Raw genomic sequence first — 10,415 nt, 5'->3', positions numbered from 1 at the left:
TAAAATTTTTGTTTGTCTTGCCTAATAATTAAATGTCTTTCATCTATGAATCATCACCTTTAATTATAAGCATGATGTATAGCACGTATTTTTTGAATACCCTGTATACCACTTAGGTCAATGTTGAGAATTTATCCTTGATGAACTATATTCTCTTTCTTGATATTAGCCCCTGGTTTCTGTTTAATCTACACTGTAAAATTTTCATCTATGAAGATGTTTTTCATTCTTAAAATTTTAGCCTTTTCCACACCTTAAGGGGAAAAGTTCTAGGCAATGTTGCTTTCACATCTTCATTACCATTTGTTGATGGCTCAAATCCTATCCCAATAGAACTGAAACAAGGAAGTCACTTAGATGATGAAGGATAAAAGGTCAGTTAATTTGAGGGCCCACATGGGAGGAAAATACTTGTCACAAGGGGTATCTGTTATTGGTTTCTCCTTTGTGCATATCTGTGTCCTGCTGTCACTGTGCAATACAACCTAAATAATTGAGAAGGAGCCTTGTTTCAATCTAGGCTCTGTACCTAAATAGATTTGGAGACATTCTCAAATTTGTATCATCATCCAGTTTACCCAGCAAGCCTACTTAAGAGCTCCTCCTCATCAAACAAGTATCTAAAATTCATTATGTCTAAAGTTGGAACAATACTGCACCTTTCCAAATGTGTGTATCCTTGGATTTCTTCCATTTTTATGATTAGTACAATTTCATGATTTTCTCAAGTTAGAAACATGGACGTAATATCAGACCCTCTTTCTTCTCGACCCCCATATTGAATTAAACACTAATTCTTGTGTTTTGAAGCCCACCTACTCTTCTCCACCTCTATTACCCTTATTTTAGTTCAAACCATCCTCCTCTCTTTCCTGAATTCCTGAAAAATATTTTTGTTTGGTCCTTCCAATTTATTCATAGCATCCAGAGAAATCTTTCAAGAAACAAATCTGTTTAGTTCTCTCTCTTGCTTAAAAATTTTTTAACAGCATCAGATTGCCTTCAAAATCCAGGCCAGGGGCCCCTACGTGGCTCAGTTGGTTATGTGTTGTACTCTTGATTTTGGTTCAGGTCATGATCTCATGGTTCATGAGATGGAGCCCTGCATGTGTGCTGACAAGGCGGAGCCTGCTTGGGATTCTCTCTCTCCCTCTCTCTGTCTCTCCCTGCTTGTGCACGTGTGCATGCTCTCTCTCAAAATAAATAAATACATATTTAAAAAATTAAAATAAAAAAATAAATACAGTCCAGAGTGCTTCTCAAAGTCCACAAGACCTTGCATAACCTCTTTAGCTCCATCTCAAGCTCCTCCCTCCTCAGTCCCCAAAAGCATTAATGGAATTCCTTCTGAAACCAGAGCATTCCATGCTTCCACTTAATGCTGCTGCCCATGCCTTCCCTGACCCTTCCTCTCTCTTCAGCTAGCCAGCACCTACTTGTCCTTTTGAACTCAAGTCTCACTTCTTCTAGGAATCTGCTATGATTTCCAAAATAAGTCAAGTGATTTTTTTGTATGCTTACTTACAACTCATTATTTTCACTTCATATATTGTATTACATTTGTGATTATGTAACTGTCTGATAATTGGCTTTAGCTCTCCTATATTGGCTATGGCTCTCCTAGCCCTCCTATAACGTATGTTTAATCCATGAGAACAAGTATGTTTATATTTTGTTCACCCCTGTATCTAAAGGATATAGGAGAATACCTGAAAAATAGGAGTTTTTAATTAAAATGTTAATTCAATCAATACATGAATGTCTCTTCCTTATAAGAGTTCAATTATTTTTTTTAATGTTTATTTTTTTTTGAGACAGAGAGAGAGGGCGAGAGAGAGAGAGAGAGAGAGAGCACAAACAAGGGAAGGGCGGAGAGAGGGAGATACAGAATCTGAGGTGGCTCCAGACCTGGAGATGTTAGCCCAGAACTCACGAACAGTGAGATCATGACCTGAGCTGAAGTTGGATATTCAACTGACTGAGCCACCCAGGCACCCCAAGAGTTCAATTATTTATTGGGATTCTGATTCTTAATTTAGGTTTGGGCATACAGTTAACATCTCTAAGGATGAACTGATAAAGACAGGCAAAACATCGGGTTACACATTGTTCTTTTTGGCAAAATTGCCTTCTTTTTAGCTGCCTTGGAAAGAAACTATTCACATTTGAAAACAGCATGTACAGGAAGATAGCAGGCTCTATCATGGCCTTTTCAAAACAAGACACCTTGTGATTCTAGACTTGTGTTAGTTAATTGCCTAGGTTGGCATATTATGGAGGAATTGGACTTTTTTCTTTTCTTTAAGTGTTTATTACATATATGTTTATGTCTGTTGGCTCAAATACATTTATTGTAACCATGTTGCTATTGGCAAGTATTTTAGGATCCTTGGGAATAAAATAGCCTTTCCAAAGAAGATGAGGTGGGAAGTCAGGGAATATTGGGTAGAAATCCTACTTACAAAGTTTACAATGTTTTGAACATTATTAGTCTTTGAGAGATCCTACTTCTACTTCATGGCTCTCAAGGTTGAAATAAATAATATGTATAAAATGCCTGGCAGATTACAAAAGCTGGATAAATGTTAGTTTCTCTTCCCATAAAACCTAGATTTTCTCTTTTTTTTTTTCTTCCTTCCTTACCCCAACTCCTTTGTCATAGTCTTCCTGGTCTGTGAGACTTCTTATGATTTTCTTTAATGTACAGGGTACTGGCTGGCTAAAATATTGGCTTGCAGATTCTCCAGAATTCTGTAGCTTAAGGTAATTTAAGTCTTCCTTAAACATATTAGTAACTAGTGAAAAATTTCATCTATTTTTACTGATGAAGTATATGTTTCCACTGACAGAAAGGTTTAGAATCTTTGATCAGTAAGGTACATGTCCATTGCTAATCAATTTCTAGTTGGATATTCTAAGCTTAGATTAGCTGAATCCATCTAGAATTTTATTGAGTTGGTATAGTGCTATAATTGTTGTAGACAGCAGAGAAAAGATGGGTAAATATAATCTTAGTGAAAGTTATGAGATCTGTGGTAAAAGGGTATTGGCAAACATAATCCTTTGCTCATTAGATACATAAATTTGAATAGGTCATTTAAAACCTCAGTTTCTTTATTTACAAAATCAGATACTTCTCTGATACAGTTTTTGTGAACATGACAGACATAATGCATGTGTAAAGTTTATTTTAAGAAGGAAAGCATTCTAAATGCAATTTATTTTGTTTATAAGACAAGGAAAAATGTAGTTCCCAATCCAGACATGGAAAAGAAGGTCTATGTATCTGAAAAATATATATAATGAAGGATAGCCAAATGGAAGCAGACCAAAAAGAAGGAGACAATATTTGTTAAGTTCTTAAAATTTCCTGGGGCATAGAAATTCTAACTCATTCTTCCTTTCTTCTAGGGCATCTCTAGAAGTTCAATCTAGGGCATCTCTAGATGCCTAGAAGAAAGAAAGGAAACTTTGGATTCATCTTGCCTCATCAAAATATCCAGAATCCCCTAGATGCCTACCAGAGAAAGTTGGTTCAGCTTTTTCTCAAGAAGTCATTCCAAGCAGGAAAAGAAGCTCAGCCTGACTCCTCACCCTCAGAACTAATTGGGTATCAATCGAACCATTGGGATGGGACATGAAGTTGGATTAGCTGTTGCTGAAAACAATTCAAGTGATAAAAACAGAGACCATGCTTGGCCCTATTCCAAGTGCCCCAGAGAAAATAGAGAATTTGAGTGAGCAGAGTTGTTTACTTTACCAGGTTCTGCTCACTATGAAACCCCTCCGTGAATTCTACTTTGGTTACCATTTGGCATTGGTGGTTGGGGTAGGGGATTTGGGAGTAGGTAGCTTAGAATGAAAGTAACTTAGAATTCTCAAACAGAAAGGGTGATAGATGACTATTTTGTGCTCTCTCCTCTCTCCTTACCTTCAGCACCTACTCACCCATGCTTACTCTCAGCTGATGAATTTGCTTTCAGTTTTACTGAATACATGGTGGCAATCACAGGAGAAGGCCTACAAGTTTCCACATTACATCCATTCACTGACCAGCACCTGTGCCCTTATATTTTATCTTCCCTCTTGCTCCTGCAGATGAGGTGTCTGTGTTCCTAGTAAGGACAACCTTTTCAGTTGTCCATTATATTCCATTCTCACATTCTCAGGGCTATTTCCCCAGTAATACTCCTTTCCTGCATCATTAATTTCCCCTCCTGGTGGATTATTCTCATTATCTGCTTATAAGCTCTTAGTTTAACAATCTCAACTAAACCTTTCCTTTCATTTTCTCTCTAGTAATCACTCAATTCCTTTAGTCTCCTCTATAGTAAACCCCCTCAAGTGAGGTCTTTTCTCACTATCTCTATTTCTCCTCTGCCATTCTCTCTTGAACTCAGTCAAATCATGCTTCTGTCTCTATTATTCCAATAAAAATACTGTTGTCAACAAATCCCAGTTGCTAAATTAAATATCAAATGCTTGGTATTTGATCAAATATCAATGCTCATCTTAGTTGTACTTTCAGCAGTATTCGACACAATAAATCATTTATTTCTTTTCTCTCATTTTATCCTCTTTTCTTTTTGAAGTGTTTTCTTTTTTTTCTAAGTGGACACCATTCCTGGTTTTCATCATCCTCATTGACCACTCCTCAGTCTTCTTTGTGGATTCCTCTATGTCCCTTACTTACTGTTGGAGTATCCTGGGAGGGCTTGGTTTCTGCACCCTTCTTTTCTCTGGTTATACTCATTTCCATGGTAATCTTATTCAGTCTCATGTCTTTAAACATTAACAACACTGATGATTACTGTTCTGAAACTTTAAACATAAACCCTTAAAATCCAGACATGTTATGCAACTGTTTTGTTGACATCTGCACTTGGAGATTAATGAGTATATTAAATTTAGCATGTACAAAACCAAATTCTTGAGCTTTCTTCCCACACCTACTCTTTCCTTGTTTTCTTCCTTACATTTTATATCAAATCAAGTTTCAACAGAGTCATCTTTACTTCCTCTTCCTTCTCACTCCCTAAAGTCTTGATATATTTACCTTCAAAATATAACCAGAATCCACCACACCTCTTCATCTCTGCTGCTACTGGCCAAAACCACCATCATCTCTTACCAGAATATTTAGGGAAGATTTTTAACTGGTTTTCCATGTCTACCCTTGTTCCTCTCAGTCTCTTAACAGAGTGTTCATAGTGATCCGGTTAAACCATAAGTCAGATCATGTCAATAACTTCCTACTTCAGGCAGAACCAATGCCAAAGTTCTTCAGTGTCTATAAGACCTTACATGATTGGTCCTCAATGACATCTCTGACTTAGTTTCCTTTTATTCTTCCCTTTGCTCCATCTGGCCTTACCACAATGGCCTTCTTGCTGTTCTTTAGTGTGTCAATCATATTTCTACCTCAGGACTTTGCACTTCTTTTTCCTTTTATGTCTTAGATTAGGCTACCCAGAAACAGAGGCATAGAGCTTATGTGATATTTCTCTTTCTCACGGAAGAGAAGAAAGATGCAGAAAAGGATGGAGAACCAATGCAAGGACACACTGAGCTGCCATCTATTTAGCGCAATTAGTTGTTTGATTCAGTAGACTGCACTCTTAAGCAGCAGTGTTCCTGGGAAACATTAAGGGGGAAGAATTTATCCACAGGCTCATCTTTTGCATTGGTTAAAGTTTATCCACATGGGCATTAATTCCCCTGCACTTCCAACTTGTGCAATTGTGGGTTTAAGTGCCCAAGGGTCGGCAGCAACATCAACAAGAAGCCCTAGGGGCAGAATAAAAGAAATTATATCCATCAGACTCCACATAAAACTGGAACAAGACACAGATGAGGCCAAGAGGGTCTCAGGGATGCATAAGAGGTGTCTGATAAACTCTGCTTGGAGTGTTCTTCTCCAGATGTTGACATGGCTCACTTTACCTTTGAGCAAAGATGGTCTTTGTTCAAATGCTACCTTCTCAGTAAGACTTTTCCTCAGCTTCCCACTTAAAATTGTAGTCACCTACACGTTCCCAATACCCCTTTCCTGCTTTATTTTTTTTCCCCATATAACCGTCTAATATACCATAAAACTACTTGTTTATTTTTATAGTCAGTCTTCCATGCTACACTCTGAGCCTTAGGACAGCTGTGATTTTTGTTTTGTTCATTGTTGTATCACCAGCCTAGCACATAATATGTATTCAACAAGTAGTGAATGAGTTACTTATAAAAGTTCCTCGCTGGCATTGTGAGCTTTCACAATACACTTAAATATATGTAACATTTTAATCAATGTGTGGATTATGCATTTATTTTGTCAAATAAAATATTTTAAGCAGTCAAAGACAGGGTGGAGTATTTCCTAGGTAGGTTCTAAAGCAAGTTACTGAAGGAGAAGATTCATTAATGTCCACTGATCTACAGGATGTTTGTTTGCACAGCTTCTTTATTCTTGTAAGTTGCCGCTTAATAGTTTGTCTTTATTGATCTACTCCATTAAATCTCCAAGGAAATAATTGCAAGAATTGGTGATAAACTTATTCTTTGCTTCACCTTCCCCTGGATATTAACAGGGAATCTCTGTGAGTCAGATGGTGATAACAGAAGAAGACCTATGAACACCAGGTTCTGAGTAAAATGGAATGGGGAAACAAGAAGGTGAAGTGGAAAAAATGACTACAGTTAGTTCCTGTAAGTATACATAATTAGCATCATAAGTTATGATGTATGTTATTAAAAAATAATCATCATTGATCTGCTATATCTGGTCTAACTCTGCAAGAAGCAATGATGCTCTCTGGCCTTAAAACTGAAGGGGAAAAAAGCCAAATAGTCAGTAGCAATGGTATAACTATTTTATAATTTTTTTCTTAACACTAGTATTATTTTCTTCAAGAGGCTATATGGGGGCCTGATGGGTCATTGATACATACATTGATGCTTGCATCTATATCTTGGTTCAACCATTTATTAGCTTATGAAGGCTTGGGAGAGTTATTAAACTTAAAGTCTTGTTTTATCTAAATAAAGAAAATGGAGATGATAATACTTAAATTCCAATGTCAATATTGACAAATAAGATGAGATAAGGGAAGTACTAGTCCATAAAAGATGCTTAAAACAGGCTAGATCCTTCTAGTGTTAACAGTTACAGTTAACAGAAACAACAATGTAGTCATAAAGAGTTTTAAAAAAAAAAGCATGAGATGAGAAATAAATAATTGAAAGTAGATATAATGCTAATTAGACTTTTGAATTAAAAATAATTTTATGTAATGATTTCAATTTTATTCATATTAAAGATAAAAAGCATTGTAATTGGCCCAGTATTGAAGATCACTATGTTGAAATGTCACAATAGGACACATCAGATATTTGACCTCCAATGTTATGCTGTTCTCTTAGCACTTGTGGAATTTAGAGAAACTTTCTCTTCCCTATAAAAGTTTACAGTCTATATGTCATTAAGCAATGAAAATATGCTAAAAGTTAGCAGTCTAGAATATGTCATTAAGCCATGGAAAGATAATTAAATTCAGTTTGCAAACTAAGGAAGTTGATGTCCAGATGTGCCAGTTATGAATTTATAGCTCCAAATCAACACCTAATTGCCTGTGTTGTGAAAATATAGCTGGGTCCTTTAAATAGATTTCCTTTTTCAGCTGGCACAATGTTAAGTTTTAGGGGTAGAGCACACTGGAGGGGAACTCTTTTTAGGTTCTTGGATCTAATTCCAACATATGTATTGGCAGGGCCTCCTATACAACATCAAACACTTCTTGGACACCAATAAGGTATCTAAGAATTAATCACAACTCAACTCAATTATGACACTATTTACCTAGAAATAGCATCAGGTTCCACAGGTTGAAGGTTCAATCTTACAAAGATTGTCGTCCTCCATACTCCGAGGACGTTCATGTTATTACCTATACTGTCCACTGGCTACAAACCAGAGGTTCTCAAGACCCCATTCTTGGGTTCAATTCATTTGCTACAGCCACCCACAGAACTCAGAAAAACATTTTTACTAGATTACTGTTTATTATAAAAGGACATAACTCAGGAACAGCTAGATGGAAGGGGTGCATAAGGTAAGCCATGGGGAAAAGGCACAGGAGCTTCCATACTCTTTCCAAGCTGGAGGCTTCATTACATAGGCACAATTGATTAAATCGTTGGCCATTGGTGACTGATTCAACCTCTGGTCCTTCTCGCCTCCCTGGAGTTTCTGGGAATGGGATTGAAATTTCTAACCCTCTAATCATGTGATTGGCTTCATTGGCAAACAGCCCCCATTCCTAGGTGGGAATCCAAAAGTCACCACATTAACATAACAAAAGACACCTTTATCAACACTTAGGAAATTTCAAGGTTTTGGGAGCTGTGAGCCAAGAATTGTGGATGAAAACCAAATACTGTATATATTTCTTATCAGTCATAATATCACAGGACCTGAAGGAGGGACGTATAATATTGCCTTCCTGGTCTCAGTTTGTATCTCTTGCCAGCCTCCTGCCAAATGATTGTTCTAATGTTGGGTTCCTACAGCATATGGCTTCTCTGGCATTGTGTTCCTTCAGTGCACGATGCTCAGAAACACCCATTGGCCAGCAGCTTTCCCTAGGAATGGCTCTGCAGCAGAGACTCTGGTGGAGCAGACCCCTGTCTGTGGTTTCTTCTGCACCCACTTGAGCAACATGCAATGAGTTCTGAGGCATAACATCTCCCTCTGGATGGCTTTCTCCAGAGGGCAGATTGCCATTAAGTTCCAGTGACACAGCAGTGCCCAATTAGATATGATTTCACTCTGAGAAGACCTCTTTTTTTGGATGTTCTATCTCACATCTAGAGTCTGAGGGCGCTTCTTGTTTCTGCTATTTCTATACTCTTTAGAGTTCTGGTTCTCCTTACTGAATGCTAGACAATACTCTATCACTTCAATCTCCAGTTTTAGTTAACAATTATTCATGTTAATTTTTCCCTGTTCAAATGACTATGCAGTTTCTGTTTCCTTGTTTGCTCCTCATGGAAACACCAGAGTTTATTACTATCTAAATGGAACCACGAGACAACAAATCTGTTCTATCTAGATGCTGTTCTGTAAACTTGTTAACACAAATTTATTATACCTCTTGAAGTGCAACCAAAAATGGCAAATAAAAAAAAGGATAAAAAAGGATAAAAGGATTATTAATCATGTAGTCATTCTCCTTGAGAAGACATCTACAGAGATATGTAACAGGGGAGAGGTTGTAGGAAAAAAACACATTATTTGAGCAGAGTATGTTAGAACATTATTTTTCAGAGTTATATAGTAACAATGTGAGAATGTTGTTTATGGTGTCCAGGCTTTTTTATATTGTCAGTCTATAAGAAAAAAGTTCCAAGTGGGTTTTTACACACTAGAGATTTGAATTTAATTTGACACTGTTTTGGTTTAAATTTACTGAACAGCTTGCCCACCCATTGAACTATAGGGGAATTTATCAGAAGGCAGATGGATGATACACTGATATTATTTCTTAACACACTGTGGTTATTCCAGCATTTCTTTAAGAAATGTACTAATTGGTGGTAGGTTGGAGAGTGTCTGCCAGAATCTCAGATGTGATCTGCTTTGGAAATAGGGTCTTTGCAGATGTAATTAGTTCAAATGAAGTCATACTGGATTAAGGTGGTCCCTAAATGCGATGAGCGGTGTCCTTGTAAGAAGAGGAGGGGACATAGGCATAAGCATGGAAGACAAGGCAGTGTGATGATGGAGGCAAAGTGACTCATCCATAAGCCAAAGAATGTCAAGGTTTCCTACAACCACTAGAAGTTAGGAGAGAAGCATAGGATGGTTTTCCCTCCCTAGATCTCCTAGCAATAACCAACCAAATGTGTCAACACCTTATAGTCTCCAGAACAGTGAGAGAATAAATTTGTTGTTTTAAGCCACCCAGTTTGTTATAGCAGCTCTGGGAAATACACAGTTATTGTGCTTGGTATTGGGGATTCACTGGTAAATAACACAAAAATCATTCATGTCCCCATGGCTGCTAGTCATCTTTTTATATTTCCACTGTTAGTTTAAAAACGTGTTTTTATCTAATAGTTCTTATTTGGGAGGCCTTTTTCTTTTTGCAGCATCATAAGTAATTGTAGCTGCTGAAATGGGAGCCCAAATTTGGAAATGTGGCCTTGTGAGGAATCTTATTAGATGGAGGCATCTAATAAGTTTACAATTCATTTATTAATAAGTAACTTTGAAGAAGAAATCCTGCAGAAAATCCTATCGAGCTCCAAACATTAACGCAGACACACATACACTCACAGAGACACACCCTACACTCTCCTTCATTCACTTCCTTATTTCAGAAATGCTTTATCTCAGATATCAGGTAGATTCTGTTCATCCCATGATT

Source organism: Panthera tigris, chromosome A1, assembly GCF_018350195.1.
Source record: "Panthera tigris isolate Pti1 chromosome A1, P.tigris_Pti1_mat1.1, whole genome shotgun sequence".
NCBI lineage: Eukaryota > Metazoa > Chordata > Mammalia > Carnivora > Felidae > Panthera > Panthera tigris.
The sequence above is the reverse complement of the archived record's forward strand: the minus strand, read 5'-3'. Positions refer to the sequence as shown.